Source organism: Benincasa hispida, chromosome 12, assembly GCF_027475165.1.
Source record: "Benincasa hispida cultivar pf3 chromosome 12, pf3_genome.v1.1, whole genome shotgun sequence".
NCBI classification, from domain to species: Eukaryota; Viridiplantae; Streptophyta; class Magnoliopsida; order Cucurbitales; family Cucurbitaceae; genus Benincasa; species Benincasa hispida.
Window position 1 is genome coordinate 24959184 of NC_143489.1, and position 7065 is coordinate 24966248.

Consider the following 7065-nt stretch of genomic DNA (forward strand, 5'->3'; position numbering starts at 1 on the left):
TAAATAACAGAGAGTGAACAGATATAGAGAAGGAAATTTCATTTTTATAAATAAGTTTGAATACAAAATAGCAATGGAAGATAAAGGTAGAGAGCCTGGTAGCAATTCCTTGCTGACCAAGGCTTTTACACTGTCAATCTCTATTCGGTTCAAAAGATATTCCTGCTTCTGCGGGCGTCGACCCTCTCTCTGTCCGTGAAGCTTCTGACGCTCTCCCAAGCTTACCAGAACGATCTGTCGACAAAACCTCCTTCTCTTGCGTCTGCCTTAAAATAAAAGAAAATCTAAAAACTAGGCTTAACTATCAACAGAACTGTGAACTCATAAAATGGCGAACTGGTGAACCGGTTAACCCCTTTTCTGAAGGATGCCTCTAGTATTTATAGAGCTTCGGGGTGAAGGCAGCTTCTCTCTTATGATTGCTCGGATGGGATGGCTTTAATTCCCTGACTGATGCGCTGAATATTTGTCACCGAAAAGCTGAATGTACTTGTTATCGTTAGCGGCTGTTAACTTAATTCGGATTCGACCGTCATCAACTTTCTGTCCCATTGCGATTAATTATGCCTTTCACCCAGATACGCCCACCAAGTTGCGCTGACCAAGTTGCGGCAATCCTTCTTGAGCAAATGTTTTCAAACACAATCACCACAAAGCCTTGCGGTAATGCTGCGCTCGACCAATGATTTTCTATGATTGCAATTTCCACCTTGCGTCAACGCATATTCTGCATAAAAACAAAAAAAATCAACTTTTTCTATGTGATGAACGCATGCGACCGCAATATTATGAATTTGACGCTTTTTGGACACAATCTAACATATTTTATCAACGCAAAAAAGCATTGTTTAAGAACTTAGTACTATGATAACGTTCATTTCTACCCATTATCAGTTGCACATGCAAGTTTTCCTAATAAGATCCAAGTATAAATCTCACTAGTTTTCCTAGTAAGTCTAGGGTCGAACATAGGGACTACTGAGTTACTATGCGACAGTAAATTTGATTCCTTTGCGGTGGCAAAAACAAATAAGTTGGATGGTGTTTTATTTGAGTATATTTCCTATGTGACGGATTCGAGTAAAGAGGTGATGAAATCGAGAATTACAATAATATGCGATGAACAGGTTGAGAAGGGATTTAGCTAACACTTCCTAAGATTGCGTTCAAGTTATGCGATCATGCCACACACACACAACAGCATGTCATCTCCCAATGAAAATGCCATAATTCCTATTTCTAGGACGCATGCGATGTATACGATAATGTCGATAGGACTTATGTCTAAACCTCTATTCTTGTCTATGCGATGATGAATGATGCACACACACACAAGGTGACCGCATACTATCATATCCTATCTCTAGGGTGCATGCGATGTGTTAATAGCAAACTGGACTTATTCCTAAGTTTCTATCTCTTGCTTATGCGATTCTAATCTAACTCTCCCAAGCCTAGATTCAAATCTGACTTTCCCAAGCCTAGATTCTATTTTTAGACCACTCTTCTGAGCATATCTAAAGGGTGAATGACGCGTACATAAGACAAAATGATCGCATAAAGTGAAGATCTTAGGTCATGCTAGCTAAGTACTTCTCAACCCATTCGGAAATTTAACTACTCATGCGAAGTATTGAGAGATTGACCACAAGTTGAAATGAGATTTCCATTGTCTATAGATTAAATGCAGAATACAGAATAACAATAGAATGTAGAGATAAGAAGCCCGGTAGAAATGTCTTGCTTCCCGTGGCCTTTTACACTGTCTTTTCACTCCAACTCTACTCAGATGAATATCCTTGCTTCCGCAAGTGTTGACCCTCTCTCCTTTTGTAGCACTTCCCGACAATCTTTCAAGCTGTCCGGGAATGATCTCTCGGCGTCTTCTTCTCTTCATTCGTCTCCGTCTTCTAAGTATGACTATGAAAAGACTAACAACTAACTATCTTGTATATGATCTTTATTCTATATGGAGAACTTGTTTAACGATGGTGGCCTTCGGTATTTATAGAGCTCAAGGTGAAGAAGCTTTTTTCTCTAATGATTGCAATGATGGGCGGTCATTAAATCTCTTGCTCTGATGCGCCGATTTATGGCCACCAAAAGTTGAGTGTACTTGCTACAGTGTATCGTTAACGACTTGTCAACTAAATTTGGATTCGACTGTCATTAGTTTTTCGTCCCATCATGATTTATAATGCTTTCACGTTGATGTGCCGTCTTTATGCGGCCACCTTCTTAAGCAACTTCTCGCGAGCGCATACGATCGCATGACTTTGCGATCGCAATCTTTTAATGCGCGCGAACGCCTAATTCCTTGGATCACAATTTTACTTGCGGCAATGCATTTTTCCTGTACAAAATAAGTAAATTAGCTACTTTTATGCGATGGGCGCATGCGATCGCAATATTCTCAGTTTAACGCTTTTGGACATTATTTTGTATATTTTTATCGTCGCATTCCCTCATTGTTTTACTTATTTTCGCTGTAATAACATGCATTTCTACCCGTTATCAGTGCACAATCTTGGGAAATGTTAGCTAAACCCCTTCTCAATCCCTTCATCGCATACTTATTGTAACTCTACGTTTTCATCACTCCGCGTTCAACTCCGTCGCGTAGGAAAAATCTAAAACAAAACACTATCCACTTTTTTTTTTACCACCGCAATAGAATCAAAGAGTCTGTCGCATATCTACCTAGTAATCCCTGTGTTCGACCTTAGACTTACCAAGAACCTAAGAAGTCCTCTACTTGGGCTTTGTTAGGAAAACTTGAATGATCATCGCATAACATACATCATTGCATACTCACACCATCGCATCATAATTTTACGCATCACCAGAATCAGGTATCCCACCTTAATCCTTATACTACAGACCTATCTAGGTTATCACTTAAGGCATGATCCACTTGTATATCACATATACATGCTTAAGTTCACATAAGATAACCAAGGAGCTTTGTTTTGGATATGAGTAAATGCAAGAATTAAATAACACTTATGTTATTCATTAAGAAATGTGTATCTTTACAAAACAACGAGACACCAAGAGAATTAGGACACCAATCCCAACAATCTCCCACTTGTTCTAATGACTCGGGAGACTAATGTACAATACAATATAAAAAATGTACAATATACAATAAACAAGGGCATACCCCAGTATCATTTCTCACTTGCACTAGACAAGATGTCGCATGTCCTGCAGATCCAGACTTTCCAGGTGACCCTAACACTTTAGCAGTGAGGGCCTTTATAAAGGGATCAGCAACGTTGTGCTCCGATGCGATTTTCGTGACTATCACATCACCGCGATCCACAATCTCCCTGATCAGGTGATATTTCTGTTCGATGTGCTTACCCCGACGATGACTCTGAGGCTCCTTCGAATTTGCCACAGCCCCGCTGTTATCACAATACAGTGTGATAGCAAATCCATATTTGGAACAACTTCCAAATCTAAAAGGAACTTCCTCAACCAAATAGCCTCTTTAGCTGCTTCACAAGTCGCTATGTGTTCAGCTTCCATAGTAGAGTCTGTGATGCATCTTTGCTTGATGCTTCACCATACTACAGCCCTTCCATTCAGAGTCAACACTGACCCTAATGTCGATTGCGAGAATCTCGATCAGTCTTAAAGTCAGAGTCTGTGTATCCTGTAAGGATCAGATCTTTATCTCCATACACAAGCATGTAGTCCTTTGTTCTCCGAACATACTTGAGGATCGTCTTGACTGCCGTCCAGTGATCAAATCCTGGATTAGACTGATACCGACTGATAATCCCTACTGCATAGCAAATTTCTGGTCTGGTACACAACATTGCATACATCAAGCTTCTTACAGCAGAAGTATAGAGAATCCGTCTCATCTCCTCACTTCTTGAGGTGTCTTAGGAAATTTATCCTTAGACAAAACGATTCCATGCCTAAAGGGTAATAAACCCCTCTTGGAATCCTACATCCTATACCTGATCAACATTTGATCAATGTACAATGCCTGAGATAGGGCTAACCGTTTGTTCTTACGATCCCTAATAATCTGGACCCTAGAACATACTATGTCTCACCCAAATCTTTCATTTTGAACTGGGTAGCTAACCAATTCTTAATGTTAGTAAGATACCCTACATCATTCCCAATGAGTAGGATATCATCCACATACAGCACCAGGAAAGCTACTGAGTTGTTGATGATCTTCTTGTAAACACAAGGCTCATCAACGTTCTGGTCAAAGCCAAACGACTTGACAGCAGTGTCAAATCTGATGTTCCAAGTTCTAGATGCTTGTTTCAGACCCATAAATGGATATTAAAATTGTAAACTCTTTGCTCTTGATCCTAAACTACGAACCCCTCTGGTTGAGTCATATAGATGATCTACTCAAGATTACCATTAAGCTATGAAGCACAGATACTTCAAGTGAGGCAAAGAATCAGTATCAAACACTTATCGGATACCGATACTTCCCAGATACGTATCTGACACGCGATTTGACGTATCTATTTCTATGCGTACATTTTTTTAAAAAAAAAAGAAAAAATATAAGTAACTCATCTAATCTTTCCCAATCTAAAATTAGGAAACTTATTTAAAAAGCTCACTACTCGAGTCCAAAACTAAAAATAAATAAATAAATAAATAACGGACTAAACCCTAGACTAGAATCATCTAATCTCCATCTTCACATTTGAATCCCCACAAAGTCTACAAAAATATAAACCATATGGATATCTTCAACAATAAGTTCTCTGTTTATCTTCATACTTCTCTCTCTAATCTTCTTCTTCTTCTTCTTTGCAATATGAGTCACTTTTCTATTGCACTTTATTAACTATTGTACTTCAACATCTTAGATGTTGCTTTTTTTGTATTGTATTTCAGTGTTTGTATTCTATTTTGTGCTATTGTTATTAACTTGTATGTTAAATTTATCTATATCCTATATTTTTTTAAAGAAAAAAATGTTCTTCGATGTATCGGTATCCTCGTTTTTTAGAAATATATATATTTAAAAAATATATAAAAAAAATGACGCATCCTTAGACGTATCTGTATCTTAGTTTTTTAGAAATTGGTGAATCGCCGTATCCAATCGTATCCGTATCGTGTAGTCGTATCTGTGTCTATGCTTTATATCCATTAAGAAAGGCAGTCTTGACATCCATTTGCCATATTTCATAATCATAAAATGTGGCTATGGACAGGAGAATCCTGATAGACTTCAGCATGAAAACAGGTGAGAAAGTTTCCTCATAGTCAACTCCCTCGATTTGGGTATAACCCTTTGCCACGAGTCTAGTCTTAAAGGTTTGCACCTTTCTATCTACACCTCTCTTTCGCTTATAGATCCAATTACACCCAATAGGTCTTACCCCATCAGGTGGATCAACAAGCTCCCAGACGTTATTGAAGTACATAGACTCTATTTCCTGATTCATGGACTTAACCCATTCATCTTTGTCAACATCCTCCATTGCTTTCTTAAAAGACAACGAATCCTCGACCTCATCATTAGTAATGACATTTTGGGCTTCAGTCAAACCCATATAGCGATCCAGTGGATTCATAACCCTCCCATTACGTCGAGGCAGTCACAACTCTTGAGCTGGTTGACTAGACGTTCCGACCTCAACAACTCTTGTTGATCTGTCGGCCTGTTCAATAACTCTTGTTGAACCCTCAGTAGTCTCAGTCTCACTTGAGATCTCACGTAAAACGAGCTTACTTCGTGGCTTATGATCCCTCATGTGGTCTTCTTCCAAGAAGATAGCATTTGTAGAGACAAACACTTTGTTCTCACTCGAATCATAGAAGTATCCACCTCTCGTTTCCTTGGGGTAGCCTACAAAGAGGCAAACTTTCGAACGCGGTTCCAACTTCTTTGGGTTAGTCGCTAGCACATGTGCCGGATAGCCCCAAATCCTGAAGTGGTGTAAACTACCTTTACTGCCTCTCCATAACTCAAAAGGTGTTTCAAAAACACTTTTCGAGGGAACGTTGTTTAGGATATAACATGCAGTCTCCACTACAAAACTCCAAAACGAGTCTGGAAGATGAGCATAACTTATCATAAACCGAACCATGTCCAACAAGGTTCTGTTTGTCCTTTCTAATACACCATTCTGCTGAGGTGTACCAGGGGCTGAGAGTTGGGACTCAATCCCATGTTCTATCATATAGTTCTGGAATTGGAGGTCCATATACTCTTCACCACGATCAGATCGTAGTGTTTTTATCTTCTTACCTAACAAGTTTTCAACTTCAGCCTTATACTCCTTGAACATGTCAAGGGCTTCAAACTTACGTTGCATTAGGAAGAGATACCCTAACCATGAATAATCATCTATGAAAGAGATGACATATTCATACCCACTTCGAGCTCTAACATTCATCGGACCACAGAGGTCTAAATGTAAAAGCTCCAAGGCTTCCCTGGCTTTGTAACCTTTTCTAGTAAAAGGTCGTTTGGTCATCTTGCCTTCAAGGCATGATTCACATACCGGCAAAGAGTTTTCTTCTATACTCTTTAGAAGTCCACTTTGCACCAACTTCTCAATCCTATTGAGGTTGATGTGACCTAACCTCAGATGCCAAAGATGGGTGTTTTCCTTAGGAGAAACCTTTGGTCTTTTAGATGTTGTTGCCATACTAAATATTTTAGTATTAAACAAGGTTTTTATGACTAACGACCTTAGTACATATAAGTTATTTTCCAGTGAACCATAACCAATCTCCATTCTATTCTTGAAAATAAACATTTTATTCTCAAAAAAAGAGACAGTATAGCCTTGTTCAATGAGACAAGAAACCGAGATTAAGTTCCTCTTAATATGAGGAACTACAAAAACATTATCCAGTAACATATAATGTTTCTTGTCAACAAATAACTTCAGTCAACCTACAGCAATAGCTGAAAAAACTTCACCAGTACCGACTCGAAGAGTCATTAGAGATGTCCAATTTCCCCACGGGGATAGGGAATAGGGGAGGGAGTGAGGGAAAAAAATTTCCCATGAGCTAGACGGGGAATGCATTCCCCATTCCCGCCCCTAGCCCTGG